Here is a 15,483-nt window from a genome sequence, read left to right on the forward strand (position 1 = left end):
GTGGGCTGATGCTCTTTGAACCTTTTTGTGAATACCTGGTTTCAAATGTGACAAGGATCACAGAGTGACAGGGTGTTCGGAAGTTTAGAGATATTTCGTCAGAAGAAAATGGAGGTTGGCATTGCAAAGGTACCTTTCTGAATGGAGGGCTGTGACAAGTGACATTCCTCAGGGATCAGTGCCGGGACTTTTGCTGTTTGTAATATATATAAATGATTTGGAAGAAAATGTAACTGGTTTGATTGGTAAGTTTGTGGATGACACAAAGGTTGGTGGAATTGCGGATAGCAATGGGGATTTGTGAGAGGGAGGTCATGCCTCACTAACCAGGTGGAGTTTTTTGAAGAAGTGACTAGAATGGTTGACGAAGGAAGGGCCGTGGATGTCGTCTTTATGGACTTTAGTAAAGCGTTTGACAAAGTCCCTCATGGTAGGTTGGTGCCAAAGGTTGGATCTCATGGGATAAAGGGGGAGGTGGCTAGCTGGGTGGAGAACTGGCTTGGTCACAGAAGACAGAGGGTGGTAGTGGAAGGGTCTTTTTCCGGCTGGATGCCTGTGACTAGTGGTGTTCCGCAGGGCTCTGTATTGGGACCTCTGCTGTTTGTGATTTATACAAACGATCTGGAAGAAGGTGTAACTGGGGTGATCAGTAAGTTTGCGGACGACACAAAAATGGCTGGACTTGCAGATAGTGAGGAGCATTGTCAGAGGCTACAGAAGGATATAGATAGGCTGGAAATTTGGGAAAAGAAATGGCAGATGGAGTTCAATCCAGATGAATGCGAAGTGATGCATTTTGGTAGAACTAACGTAGGGGGGGAGCTATGCGATAAATGGCAGAACCATAAAGGGTGTAGATACGCAGAGGGACCTGGATGTGCAAGTCCACAGATCCTTGAAGGTGACGGCACAGGTGGAGAAGGTGGTGAAGAAGGCATATGGCATGCTTGCCTTTATAGGACGGGGCATAGAGTATAAAAGTTGGGGTCTGATGTTGCAGTTGTATAGAACGTTGGTTCGGCCGCATTTGGAATACTGCGCCCAGTTGTGGTTGCCACACTACCAGAAGGACGTGGAGGCTTTTGAGAGAGTGCAGAGGAGGTTTACCAGGATGCTGCCTGGTATGGAAGGGCTTAGTTATGAGGAGAGATTGGGAAAACTGGGGTTGTTCTCACTGGAAAGACGGAGGATGAGGGGTGACCTAATAGAGGTGTATAAAATTATGAAAGGCATAGGTAGGTTGAACGATGGGAATCTTTTTCCCAGGTCGGTGGTGACGTTCACGAGGGGTCATAGGTTCAAGGTGAGGCGGGGGGGAGGTTTAACACAGATATCAGAAGGACGTATTTTACACAGAGGGTGGTGGGGGCCTGGAATGCACTGCCGGGCAAGGTGGTGGAGGCGGACACACTGGGAACGTTTAAGACTTATCGAGATAGCCACATGAACGGAGTGGGAATGGAGGGATACAAAAGAATGGTCTAGTTTGGGCTTGGAGGGCTGAAGGGCCTGTTCCTGTGCTGCATTGTTCTTTGTTTCTTTGTTTTGTTTCTTTGGGACTGGCAGAGGATACAGCAGGATATAGATCAGTTGGAGACTTGGGTGGAGAGTTGGCAGATGAAGTTTAATCCAGACAAATGTGAGGTAATGCATTTTGGAAGGTCTAATACAGATGGGAAATATACAGTAAATGGCAGAACCCTTAAGAGTATTCATAGGCAGAGGGATCTGGGTGTACAGGTACACAGGTCATTGAAAGTGGCAATGCAGGTGGAGAAGATAATCAAGAAGGCATACGGCATGCTTGCCTTCATCGGCCAGGGCATTGAGTTTAAAAATTGGCAAGTCTGTTGCAGCTTTATAGAACCTTAGTCAGACCGCACTTGGAATATAGTGTTCAATTCTGGTGACCACACTACCAGAAGGATGTGGGGGCTTTGGAGAGGGTCCGGAAAATATTTATCAGGATGTTGTCTGGTGTGGAGGGCATTAGCTATGAGGAGAGGTTGGAGAAACTTGGTTTGTTCTCACTGGAACGACGGAGGTTGAGTGGGGCGACCTGATAGAAGTCTACAAGATTATGAGGGGCATGGACAGAGTGGATAATCAGAAGCTTTTTCCCAGGGTGGAAGAGTCAATTACTCGGGGCATAAGTTTAAGGTGCGAGGGGCAAGGTTTAAAGGAGATGTACAAGGCACGTTTTTTATACAGAGGGTGGTGGGTGCCTGGAACTCGTTGCCGGGGAAGGTAGTGGACGCAGATACGATAGTGACTTTTCAGATGCGTCTTGACAAATATATGAATAGCATAGGAATAGAGGGATATGGTCCCCGGAAAGGTAGGGGGTTTTAGTTCAGACGGGCAGCATGGTTGCTCCAGGCTTGGAGGGCCAAAGGGCTTGTTTCTGTGCTGTAATTTTCTTTGTTCTTCGTTCTGTTTGGAACATCCCAAATGCCCATCCAATTTCCTTTTTAATTGTTCATTGTCTCCCCTTCCTCCACCCTCGTAGGCAGCGAGTTTCAGGTCATTACCATTCGCTGCATCAGAATATTCTTCCTCACATCTCAACCCCCCCCTCCCGACCCTTGCATCTCTGACCCAAAACAAGAAATCTGTGTCCCCCCTCGTCCTTGTCCCTTCAGCTAATGGGAACAGCTTTTCTTTGTCCACCTTATCTAAACCTGTCAGAAACTTGTCCACCTCCATCAAATCTCCCCTCAACCTCCTTTGCTCCAAGGAGAACAGCCCCAGCCTGACATCGACAATAAAGAACAAACTAACAGAATATGTTACTGTCTGAAATCAAATGGGAATGTTTAATTTCTGTTTTAAAGATATTGTGAATATATTGTCCTGGACAATAAAGGAATTGGAATAACTCACCTTGGGAGTGGTTGAATGGAATATATCAATCTGATATCCACCTACAGTCTCGTGAAAGTCTGGAATATGCAGCTGGAAGTCCCTTCCTAACAGCACTGTGGGTGGACGTATACCTCAGGCATTGCAGCAGTTCAAGAAGGGGTTGGGGTTGACCATGGCCAAGGCAGCTACATACAGTCACATATTCTGTTATAATTGAAGGGGCGGCACGGTAGTACAGTGGTTAGCACTGCTGCTTCACAGCTCCAGGGACCCGGGTTTGATTCCCAGCTTGGGTCACTGTCTGTGTGGCGATTGCACATTCTCCTCGTGTCCCCTCGTGTCTGGGTGCTCCGGTTTCCTCCCACAGTCCAAAGATGTGTGGGTTAGGTTGATTGGCTATGCTAAAATTGCCCCTTAGTGTCCTGGGATGCATAGATTAGAGGGATTAGCGGGTAAAATATGTAGGGATATGGGGGTAGGGCCTGGGTGGGATTGTGGTCGGTGCAGACTCGATGGGCCGAATGGCCTCTTTCTGTACTGTAGAGTTTCTATGACTGCAGATTGAATGTGAGGCATTGTGGGACTGGACTATCTTGACCATATTCCTGTGACTGCCCGGAAACTCGTGTCTATTTTAGTTTATAATTGAGGATTTCTGGGAATAAGTTAAATGTGGAAATATTAAGCATAGCCTGGAGGAATTTGGAATAACTGAGCATTTTATCCCCAGATAAAGAACAAAGATTTTGCCGGTGTTTGGGTGTAACGTGTTTGGGATTTTAAATCAACAAACATGTTGCCTCTAAAATCAGTCCTTGTAAGTTGGCTTAAAAAAGGTTAAGTTACAATGAAGGATCTTGTATCTTATTTTAATCAAGGAGTTGTGAGCTTGTAGTGCTCTGTCACTTTAAGAAGCTATAGCTGGGAGAGAGAATGCTGAGGATTCTTTGTTTGAAATTTACGAGCTGTGAGAATCTGTGTGTTTTGTTTGTTTCATGTGGATGTTTGTAGACGTGTTTTATCATTGTTTTGGGCTACATTTGTTAAGGTTTATCTTTCTGGGAAATTAACCTGATCTTGAGTCTTTAATTGAAGGCATTTTTGGAAGTTTAAAAACAGGATCACAAGAACGCTTAAGTAATTTTGATTATATTGTTGTAAAGCACATACTAAGTTTCTCTGTTTGTGTGTGGATGATATTTGTGGGTTGAACGCTTCAAGCTTTGAGGTTTTCTGTCTGTGATTTAAATCAAACAGATTTTTAAAAAAGGAAGTGTGATTCATAAAACTTTTTTTGTTCAGAAGTTATGAACCTGGAGCCATATTTACTGTAAGAAGTTTAACAACACCAGGTTAAAGTCCAACAGGTTTATTTGGTAGCAAAAGCCACACAAGCTTTCGGAGCTGCAAGCCCCTTCTTCAGGTGAGTGGGAATTCTGTTCACAAACAGAGCATATAAAGACACAAACTCAATTTACATGAATAATGGTTGGAATGCGAATACTTACAACTAATCAAGTCTTTAAGAAACAAAACAGCATGAGTGGAGAGAGCATCAAGACAGGCTAAAAAGATGTGTATTGTCTCCAGACAAGACAGCCAGTGAAACTCTGGGAGGGGTTACAAATAGTGGGACATGAACCCAATATCCCGGTTGAGGCCATCCTCGTGTGTGTGGAACTTGGCTATCAGTTTCTGCTAAGCGACTCTGCGCCGTCGTGTGTCGCGAAGGCCGCCTTGAGAACGCTTACCCGAATATCAGAGGCCGAATGCCCGTGACCGCTGAAGTGCTCCCCAACAGGAAGAGAACAGTCTTGCCTGGTGATTGTCGAGCGGTGTTCATTCATCCGTTGTCGCAGCGTCTGCATAGTTTCCCCAATATACCATGCCTCGGGACATCCTTTCTTGCAGCGTATCAGGTAGACAACGTTGGCCGAGTTGCAAGAGTATGTACCGTGTACCTGGTGGATGGTGTTCTCACGTGAGATGATGGCATCTGTGTCGATGATCCGGCACGTCTTGCAGAGGTTGCTGTGGCAGGGTTGTGTGGTGTCATGGTCACTGTTCTCCTGAAGGCTGGGTAGTTTGCTGCGGACAATGGTCTGTTTGAGGTTGTGCGGTTGTTTGAAGGCAAGAAGTGGGGATGGCCTTGGCGAGATATTCGTCTTCATCAATGACATGTTGAAGGCTCCGGAGGAGATGCCGTAGCTTCTCCGCTCCGGGGAAGTACTGGACGACGAAGGGTACTCTGTCCACTGTGTCCCGTGTTTGTCTTCTGAGGAGGTCGGTGCGGTTTTTCGCTGTGGCGCGTTGGAACTGTTGATCAATGAGTCGAGCGCCATATCCTGTTCTTATGAGGGCATCTTTCAGCGTCTGGAAGTGTCTGTTGCGATCCTCCTCATCCGAGCAGATCCTGTGTATACGGAGGGCTTGTCCGTAGGGAATGGCTTCTTTAACGTGTTTAGGGTGGAAGCTGGAGAAGTGGAGCATCGTGAGGTTATCCGTGGGCTTGCGGTACAGTGAGGTGCTGAGGTGACCGTCCTTAATGAAGATGCGTGTGTCCAAGAATGCAACCGATTCCGGAGAGTAGTCTATGGTGAGTCTGATGGTGGGATGGAACTTGTTGATGTCATCATATAGTTGTTTCAGTGATTGTTCACCACGAGTCCAAAGGAAGAAAATGTCATCTATGTATCTAGTGTATGCTATACACCGATGCTATACACTAGATACATCGAACAAAGCTCTCAAGATTTTTGTTCCAGTTTCGCATCACACCACAATCCACAACCGGACTCTCTCCTGCGGAATTTTTAGGTAGAAGGTTGACGTCTCATCTGGATCAGCTTCACCCAGATCTCAGAGCAAAAGTGAGCAGGAGACAAGAGAAGCAGAAGGAGGGACACGACTATCGCGCCATAGAGAGGCAGTTCAAACTGGGTGATCAGGTTTACATCAGAAACTTTGGGAGTAACCAAAGGTGGTTACCGGGAATACTTTTAAACCAAAGTGGTCCAGTATCTTGGGTGGTGAGACTGTAAAACGGAAGAGTTGTTCGCAGACACCAAGACCATATTCGCTTGCGGTGTGACCCCGAGTCAGGAACAGTTTCAGAGTCAGCAACCATTACTGAGAACATGTCAGAGGGTCATGCTGCTGTGGATGTTCACCAGGAAATGGTTCCAGCTTTGCCAGTTGACTCTGCTGTGGGAGTGGAAGAGGAATGTTCATGTACAGATTCTCAAATTACCTCTTCACCTCCCATTCCAGAAACACCATTACAAGATTTACCAGTGGTATTGTACAGGTCGCAATGCAACCACAAAGCTCCTGACAGACTTCCGTATTGTTAAAGACATTACTTTGTTGTATTTCTGTCCTGATGGGGGATTGAAATTTAAGGGGAGGAGAAGTGTTACAGAGTGTTCTTCCAAACCTTTCTCCCTTCTGAACACGTGCGGGCTTTGGGTGGGGTTTCAGTCTGCAAGTCCAGGCTGGTTCCAATGCTCCTGTTTCCTTTTGTTTGCCAATGATTTTTAAACTTTGTTATTTATTTATATAAAGAACATCCTGCTTTTAACAATGCATTTGACTACCTTATTTGTGACTGAAGCTCCCACAATTGTAAAGCAGGAGATTAGTTCAATGGACAGCCTGAATTGAGAGACAATTAAAGAATAAATGATTCATTAATACAGATGTAAATTTGAACACAAAAGTTTATAACGTTTAGAATTATAAAGATATAAAGAATGTTTAAAATGCTGTGGGAATTATAAAATGTTCCCTTCTGAGGCGAACAGAATAGAAAAAAACAGATAACAAGACTTGTTAGCGTGGCACGGTGCCACAGTGGTTAGCACTGCTGCCTCACAGTACAAGGGACCTGGGTTCGATTCCCGGCTTTGGTGACTATGCGGAGTCTGCACATTCTCCCCGTGTCTGCGTGGGTTTCCTCCGGGTGCTCCAGTTTCCTCCCACAGTCCGAAAAACGTGCTGGTTAGGTGCATTAGCCATGTTAAATTCTCAATCAGTGTAACCGATCAGTCGCCAGAGTGCGGCAACTAAGGGATTTTCACAGTAACTTCATTGCAGTGTTAACGTAAGCCGATTGGTGACACTAATAAATAAACTTTAATACTTTGTTAACCTTGACTGGAGGGAATGAATCAGTTCCTGTTCAAGATGTCTCAACATTGAATGATTGATGTTAACCAATTATTGGTCAACACCCCAAACGCGATGGGCCGAAGGGCCTCTTTCCATGCTGTAAAACTCTATGATCACCCACGTTGGCAGCACGTTCAAGATCATCATCAGTCACAACCCCCTGTATATTCACTAACTGAAACAGTCCATTTAAAACATTCTTAGTCGAGGAATGTAGCCATATTTCTGTTAGACTGGCAGCCTGCATGGAGATTTCCAGCTCTCTGTGTCCAGGACAGGAAGCAGTGAGCATGAATCTGTCAATCAGCCTCAATCAGCACCTTCAGGAGAATTGGGAGGGTGAATATTAGATACAGCAGAGTGAGAATGGAGGGAGAGTGTGTGGGATGGAGATTCACAGCTTTTGGGGAATGAGAGAGGAAAGAATGTTCCATAAAAACTAGAATAGTCTGTTCTGAATTTCTATCCTGTGCTGACAGTGATGAATTTTGTAAATTGTTTTTACAGGATATTAGAAGAGGAATCACACCGATAAATCTTAACTATCACATCTCGATCTGACAGAGTCACTCGATTCCTTGGATACTAAATATCCTCAGCCTCTGAATGGGAAGGAGAAATGTTTGACCGGTCTGTCCACTGCAAGATTTTAAGCAGCAGTGTGACTGGAAAAACACCGGGACACAAACACACACCCGAGTGAGAGTGTTCCAGTGCACTGACAGTGGAAAGAGCTTTAACCAGTTACACAGCCTGAAAAAAACATTGCTGCATTCACAGTGGGGAGAGACTGTACCCGTGTTCTCTGTGTGGACAAGGCTTCAAATGATACAAGGAGACTGAAAATATGGAAAAACCGTGGAAATGTGAGGACTGTGGGAAGAGATACAAAGCGCCCTCTCTACTGGAAGCTCATCGGCACAGCCACACTGGGGAGAGGCCGTTCACCTGCTGGGTGTGTGGGAAGGGATTCACTGATTCATCCACTCTGCAGAGACACCAGCAAGTTCACACTGGTGAGAGTGCATTCACCTGCTGTCAGTGTGGGAAGGGATTTACTCAGAAATCAAGCCTGCAGACACACCAGCGAGTTCACACTGGGGAGAGGCCATTCACCTGCTCTCAGTGTGGGAACGGATTCAGTAAGTCATCCAACCTACAGAAACACCAGCGTGTTCACACAGGAGAGAGGCTATTCGGCTGCTCTGCATGTGGGAAAAGATTCACTCAGTTATCTCACCTGCGGGCACACCAGCGGGTTCACACTGGGGAGAGACCGTTCACCTGCTCTCAGTGGGTGAATCCCTTCCCACAGTTATCCCACCTGCAGACACACCAGCGAGATCACACTGGGGAGAGGCCATTCACCTGCCCTGTGTGTGGGAAGGGATTCACTCGGTTATCCACCCTGCAGTCACACCAGCAAGTTCACACCGGGGAGAGGCCATTCACCTGCTCTCCGTGTGGAAAGGGATTCACTCAGTTATCTAATCTGCGGAGACACCAGCGAGTTCACTCTCAAGAGAGGCCGTTCACCTGCCCTGTGTGTGGGAAGGGATTCACTCGGTTATCCACCCTGCAATCACACCAGCGAGTTCACACCGAGGAGAGACCATTCACCTGCTCTCAGTGTGGGAAGGAGTTCTGTGATTCATCCACCCTGCTGACACACCAGCGAGTTCACAAGTGAATATGGGCATTAGATTCTGCTGTTATTGTTTCTGCTCTCAATTACATCCGGGACTGCATTTTGTTCATTCTCACAGTTGGTCAATGGGGAGGGTCGGAGGGTTTCTTTCTGCTGGACTGGCCGGTCTCATGACTTTGCCTCCAGTGAGCTGATGCTCTTTGAGTCTTGTTGCGAATACCTGGTTTTAAATTTCACAAGGATCACAGAGTGACAGGGTGTTAGGAAGTTCAGTGATATTTCGTCAGCATTTCTGTTTGAAATCCCCCAAATGCCCATCCAATTTCCTTTGTAATTGTTTATTGTCTCCACTTCCTCCACCCTCGTAGGCAGCGAGTTCCAGGTCATTACCATTCGCTGCATCAAAATATTCTTCCTCACATCCCCCCCTACATCTCTGACCCAAAACCTTCAATCTGTGTCCCCCCTCGTCCTTGTCCCATCAGCTAATGGGAACAGCTTTTCTTTGTCCACCTTATCTAAACCTGTCAGAATCTTGTCCACCTCTATCAAATCTCCCCTCAACCTCCTTTGCTCCAAGGGGAACAACCCCAGCCTGACATCGACAATAAAGAACAAACGAACAGAATATGTTCATACTTGAAATCAAATGTGGAGGTCGAATTTCTGTTTTAAAAATATTGCAAACATATTGTCCTGGACAATAAAGGAATTTGAATAACTCACCTTGGGTGTGGGTGAAATGTGTTATGATCCAGGTCAGAAATCCAAGGTGTTTTAGAAAATCAGCCTCGCCATAAGATTTGCACTCGAGTGAGTGTAAGGTGTTTCACTCCAGGTACGATTCAAGTGACCCACTAGGAAGCTTTTATCAAACAAAGTTAATTTAAGAACACAGTTAAAATATAATTAGAAAAAATAGCATAACTTTTACCAATTGCAATAAAAAGCAACCATGATCTTTCTTATATCAACCAGTGCAGCTTAGTGTTCCAAATCAAATAATCCCTACAAATATACACCCCATTCTAGGTTTTGCACAGAAAGCAGGTATGCTCACGTGATGCTGGATTTGGCAGCTTTTTAACACCTGCTGTGAATTAGCGCTTAAAATGTTGAATTCAAACTCTGCCTTCCCTGTCCTGGAACTTCCAAAACCGAGAGAGAGAGAGACTGCTTGCTTCTATCTTCCAGCTGGCAACTCTCAGGCAGCGGAATCTTCATTCTAGAGAGAGAGACGACAAACACTGCTTTCAGTTTGCAGTCCAGACAGCTTGTGACAAAATGAAACTAAAACTTTCTCCTGTTAAAAAAAAACTGTCCAAAGACAGCACTGACCTTTCAATCAGGCTCCACCCAACAATTCCAAAAGGATCATAAAACGCCAGGTCACTGTATTAGCCCAGGCTGAAAATAAACAAGATGCCCATTACATTAGCTTCATTATATTCATAGAATAGAATCCCAACAGTACAGAAGGAGGCCATTCAGCCCATCAAGCCTGCACTGACAATAATCCCAGCCTTTCTCCGTAACCCCACCTGTTCACCCTGCTAATCCCCCAGAAACTAGGGTCAATTTAGCACAGCCAATCAACCCAACCCACACATCTTTGGACTGTGGGAGGAAACCGGAGCATCTGGAGAAAACTCACGCAGACACAGGGAGAATGTGCAAACTCCACACAGACAGTGACCCAAGCCAGGAATCAAACCTGGATCCCTGGTGCTGTGAGGCAGCAGTGCTGACCACTGTGCCACCGCACTGCCATGTTGTTCTTTGTATTAGCTGAGTTGTAAATCAGTGAAGGCCAGCATAATATTTGGTCTGTGAAACACTCCGACATCCATGAACTTTGTTTTAAAGAAATCCACATTTGAAAGCCCGGTCACTGCATGAAATATCAGACCATAACAGGGAGATAAGAAAGACAGACACTCACTTTGATCCTTTCGTCAGCACATCTGAGAGTTAAGAATGTGTGACATGATTTTGGGATACCGGAGTGAGTGTGCAGATGTGATTTGTTACATGTGAAAAATAGCAAGCCTAAATTCATGGTGAGATGGAGTGAGGAGCGGGTCCCAAACACACACAGCTACTTGAGACACAGCAGGAGATGAAATGGTTCATGTGGCCAGGGGATTGAGACAACATTGTGACATCATCAAGGCATTGACACACACTCCAGAGAGAAACTGAGTTCAAAACAATCAGGGTCCAATTAAACACACTGCACATGGACACACAGTGAGGAAAGGTAAAATGATAATATTATAGATTAGGACAATTAAGGGCTTGGAAGAAATAATACTGAGTAAGAACTGTCCACAACTCGGATAGGGGTAAAGAGAGAGCTGGAGAATCTTTTACATCCATGCTTGATCTGTTGCTTGAAGCATCTGTCCTTATGTACAAGTAACCTAGAACTCACGGTGCTCCTTCAGAAGAAAAAAGATCGATCAGATGTTACCCCAGGCGGGGCCAGAACAGAACTGGAAAATAATGGAGTGAAATTGAGTGAGTGTCAGCGACATAATTTTCCTCCCCTTCACGGTGTGGACTTTAAGAATCCTGGGAGATCCCCTACTTGGGATTTTCTTGCTAATTAGTGAATCTATGACTGGCTGTGCATTTATATTGAATTTGATTGTTACACTTCTCCTGTTTTTATTCCTGTTGTGATTACACTCTGGGTAAGGATGGTTGACAGGTGACAGGATGGGAAATTGTGGTTTGGGTCATTGACCAAATGTTTTATTGATCTGAAAGGTGTAAAAGGGGCCAAACTTCAGCAGAAATGTTAGCTGGGCAATGATTGGGTTAAATCAGTCTTCATAGACTTTGTGATGTAAAAAAGTATAAGAAGGGATTCCCCGAGCACAGAGATTAGTCGAGTTTTTACATATTGCATTGACTGGTGCCATGGCATCTGGGGCAGAGCAGGGAGCATTTCCGTGGAGATGCTGCTTCTACCCAGAGTGTAATGGTAATGCTGCTGCACTTTGATACGACTGCTCAGACATTAGCCTGTGTCAGCTCTTATTGATACTGAATAAAATCTAACCACTGTCACCAATAAGGGTTATCACTGGCAATCATTTCAGAGTTTGGGAAAAGGGGAGAAAGGGTTAATTGACTCCCTGAACCCCATTTTCTAACATCGCTGAGTCAAAAATAAAATCTCATCTCCCCCTCTGGCTCCTTTGCCAATTACCTTAGAGGGACTCACTTTCTGTTAAAGAGCCTGCCAACCCCTCTCACCCACTTTCCCTAAAGTGCATCAATCTCATCAGGAAAAGTCCAGAACAATCAAATATTTTTACTGATAAAAGTTTATTGATGAAACAGAACATGGTTAAAACAAACAGAAAATGACTTGAGGATCAAAGACAACCAGAGTAAAGGGATGTTCACAATGTTCTGGACACAACTGGATTCTCTTCAGCTCCTCTGTCCCCTAAGACCATAAGACATAGGAGCGGAAGTAAGGCCATTCGGCCCATCGGGTCCACTCCACCATTCAATCATGGTTGATTTCAACTCCATTTACCCGCTCTCTCCCCATAGCCCTTAATTCCTCGAGAAATCAAGAATTTATCAATTTCTGTCTTGAAGACGCTCAACGTCTCGTCCTCCACAGCCCTCTGTGGCAATGAATTCCACAGACCCACCACTCTCTGGCTGAAGAAATTTCTCCTCATCTCTGTTCTAAAGTGACTCCCTTTTATTCTAAGGCTGTGCCCCCGCGTCCTAGTCTCCCCTTTAATGGAAACAACTTCCCTACGTCCATCCTATCTAAGCCGTTCATTATCTTGTAAGTTTCTATCAGATCTCCCCTCAACCTCCTAAACTCCAATGAATATAATCCCACGATCCTCAGAAGTTCATCGTATGTCAGGCCTACCATTCCTGGGATCATTCGTGTGAATCTCCGCTGGACCCGCTCCAGTGCCAGTATGTCCTTCCTGAGGTGTGGGGCCCAAAATTGCTCACAGTACTCCAAATGGGGCCTAACCAGTGCTTTATAAAGCCTCAGAAGTACATCCCTGCTTTTGTATTCCAAGCCTCTTGAGACAATTGACAATATTACATTTGCTTTCTTAATTACGGACTCAACCTGCAAGTTTACCTTTAGAGAATCCTGGACTAGGACTCCCAAGTCCCTTTGCACTTTAGCATTATGAATTTTGTCACCGTTTAGAAAATAGTCCATGCCTCTATTCTTTTTTCCAAAGTGTACGACCTCGCACTTGCCCACGTTGAATTTCATCAGCCACTTCTTGGACCACTCTCCTAAACTGTCTAAATCTTTCTGCAGCCTCCCCACCTCCTCAATACTACCTGCCCCTCCACCTATCTTTGTATCATCGGCAAACTTGGCCAGAATGCCCCCAGTCCCGTCATCTAGATCGTTAATATATAAAGAGAACAGCTGTGGCCCCAACACTGAACCCTGCGGGACACCACTTGTCACCGGTTGCCATTCTGAGAAAGAACCTTTTATCCCAACTCTCTGCCTTCTGTCTGACAGCCAATCGTCAATCCATGTTAGTACCTTGCCTCGAATACCATGGGCCCTTATTTTACTCAGCAGTCTCCCGTGAGGCACCTTGTCAAAGGCCTTTTGGAAGTCAAGATAGATAACATCCATTGGCTCTCCTTGGTCTAACCTATTTGTTATCTCTTCAAAGAACTCTAACAGGTTTGTCAGGCACGACCTCCCCTTACTAAATCCATGCTGACTTGTCCTAATCCGACCCTGCACTTCCAAGAATTTAGAAATCTCATCCTTAACGATGGATTCTAGAATTTTGCCAACAACTGAGGTTAGGCTAATTGGCCTATAATTTTCCATCTTTTTTCTTGTTCCCTTCTTGAACAGTGGGGTTACAATAGCGATTTTCCAATCCTCTGGGACTTTCCCTGACTCCAGTGACTTTTGAAAGATCATAACTAACGCCTCCACTATTTCTTCAGCTATCTCCTTTCGAACTCTAGGATGTAGCCCATCTGGGCCCGGAGATGTATCAATTTTCAGACCTTTTAGTTTCTCTCGCACTTTCTCCTTTGTGATGGCAACCATATTCAACTCTGCCCCCTGACTTTCCTGAATTGTTGGGATATTACTCATGTCTTCTACTGTGAAGACTGACTGACTCCCCGCTTTGGACACAGGGACACTGAACCCCGGGGGTCACGTCACCATCAGCCCCGGTCACCTCCTCCGGTGCCCTGATTGGTTGGAGGCTCATTTCCCAGTCAGTCCTCCTCCTTGTCTCTCTGTTAGTGCGACGCCCATGGGGGGCAATGCCCAACTGGGGTGCAGGCCCCATTATTCTCAGCTCCATCGCCTGGCTGTCACTGACACGAGCAAGAGAGACAGAAAGGTGCCCCAGGCTCAAATGGGAAGTCAAAACTTGTGTCTCTGAATCAACACTTCAACATTTATCAGCCAAATCCATGTTATTTACACTGGGGGGTTTTTATGATGAGATTAATTGAAGTGTTCGGCTGGTCAGCAAGCTCGAGAAGCACTGATTCCAGATTGTTCAATACTTCTGTCTTGAATCGCAAAAGCTTCTCACTTTATCCCCTTCCTGAACTGAATTCCATCATCCTGAGCAGCTGTGGGTGTCACCTCTCTGTGTAAGCTCCTGCCCCTTTTTATAAGGCTCTCTCATTCCTTATTGTGGGTCAATTCTTTAATGGTTGAGGATCGCTCTGTGATGCAGTGAGTGTTTATCCGGTCAATCAATGTTTCTGATGTCAGTCGGAACGTCCATCGTTACTTTTCACCTGTTTCTTACTCTGTGTTTTATAAAAATAAAGTTTATAAACTTTTACAGAATGGTCAGCTTTAAGGTTTCTGTAGTTGGTGATGAGGTCATCCAAAGGTCAAAGCCTTTCTCTTTTCTCCTTCCTGTTTAACGAAGGGGTTGTGGAATATTCCATTCAGGGGGAGGTGGTGGGAATGTCTCTGGCCGAGTAATGCAGAGACGCAGCAAAGGATCTGGGGACAGGCAGCTGGTGGGATTTGAATTCAGTGAATCAATCTGGAATTATACAAAGGTAGTCTCAGTAACATTGACCATGAAACTATCATCGATTGTTGTAAAAACCCATCCAGTTCACCCTATTAATGCTCCCTATTAGGGAGGGAAATCTGCCATCCTTACCCGGTCTGGCCTACGTGTGAATCCAGACCCACACAGCGATGTGGGTGACTCTTAACTGCTCCTCTGAAATGGCTGAGCAAGTCACTCCATTCAAGGGCAATTAGGAGATGAGCAACGTGTGCTGGGGCTTTGCCAGCAGTGTCCACATCCCAGGAAAGAATAAAGAATATTCCACGGAAAGTGATGGGTGATTTGAAATGAATTGAAAGGAGGTCAGGAGGTGCTCGTATCATCCAGAGCTGCTTTTCAATGGATCCTCCCGTTTAAAATAAAAACACATCAGTGTGCCCCTTTCCCAGACACACTGACCTTGGAATATCACAATGCTGTTTTTAAACATTCCTTTGTTAAAGAATCAGTCATTTAGAATTGTGAAACAGACAGAAATTAAATGTTTCGTTTTTCCTGGGATCCTCCTGTGCCTGGCACCGGTGTCCTGAACAAGGTTATTAACATTCTCTGTGTTAAAGGTTCCTCCTGGTTCTTGCTGTCTGTTGTGTCCTTTGTCACAGTCGGTACCAGGACATTTCTATTGAAAGGTTGTTAAGAAATTCCAGTGAATTCCAGCCCCTTGTGTAACGTTCCATTTGGTGTGCGTCAGATTCAGAGATGTCCACGTGT

General features: G+C 45.3%; 1 protein-coding gene across 1 annotated transcript in view; it reads right to left on the reverse strand.

Annotated features, from left to right (window-relative positions):
- LOC144483225 (uncharacterized) overlaps positions 1 to 15,483 on the reverse strand; it is a 78,300-nt gene that overhangs the window by 19,249 nt on the left and 43,568 nt on the right. The window lies entirely within an intron of this gene.

The sequence above is a fragment of the Mustelus asterias genome, unplaced genomic scaffold, assembly GCF_964213995.1.
Source record: "Mustelus asterias unplaced genomic scaffold, sMusAst1.hap1.1 HAP1_SCAFFOLD_50, whole genome shotgun sequence".
Lineage (NCBI taxonomy): Eukaryota > Metazoa > Chordata > Chondrichthyes > Carcharhiniformes > Triakidae > Mustelus > Mustelus asterias.